We start from the raw sequence: 735 nt of genomic DNA, 5'->3' as shown, positions 1-735 counted from the left end.
TGATTAGATCGAGCCCAGTACGCAACTGGTACTTAATTTATCGACCCCGAAAGGATAAAGGGCAAAGTCGACCTCGGTGGAGTTTGAACTCAGAACGTAAACACAGACGAAATCCCGTTAAACATTTCACCCGGCGTGCTAACGTTTCTGCCAGCTCGCTGCCTTGACATTGGGTAAAATTACCGGCCGATATGTATTGAATTCAAATCTACAACATATGCGTATTTCAATGCCAGGCTTAATTATTCACACCCCAGTTCTTCTAGATGTCAGGAAAACTGACAACTCGTCTGGGAATTTTGTCTCAATCAGACCAAAGTCTCAGAAATGTTCCTGATTTGTTTCTCATGAGCTGACTTACATGAAATGCGAAATAAGTACTGACCGAATAACGAAAAGAGAATTTATGGCTTAAGATTGTAATGTCAGTCACTTGATAGCAAAATGCAGTTACGTCCCGTACTATGCTACTTATCATCTCTTTGATATTGTGTCAATTACACTACAGTACACGTAACACCTTCCAGTCCATTGCTCTTAGACCTTAACTGATAAAATGAAGCTGTTCTTAATTTACCTTACATTTTATAATTATTGATGCCGCTCATATATGTGTGTGTATGCGTGTGTGTGTGTGTGTGTTTGTATGTATAATGTATACATATATTTTTGTATGTATGAATATATATATATATATGTGTATATATATATATATATATGTATATATATATATAT

General features: G+C 36.2%; 1 long non-coding RNA gene across 1 annotated transcript in view; it reads left to right on the top strand.

Moving 5' to 3' along the window:
• LOC128249271 (uncharacterized) overlaps positions 1-735 on the top strand; it is a 27,842-nt gene that overhangs the window by 10,288 nt on the left and 16,819 nt on the right. The gene's annotated exons all lie outside the window — the stretch shown is intronic.

Source organism: Octopus bimaculoides, chromosome 13, assembly GCF_001194135.2.
Source record: "Octopus bimaculoides isolate UCB-OBI-ISO-001 chromosome 13, ASM119413v2, whole genome shotgun sequence".
Classification (NCBI taxonomy): Eukaryota; Metazoa; Mollusca; class Cephalopoda; order Octopoda; family Octopodidae; genus Octopus; species Octopus bimaculoides.
The sequence above is the reverse complement of the archived record's forward strand: the minus strand, read 5'-3'. Positions and strand labels throughout refer to the sequence as shown.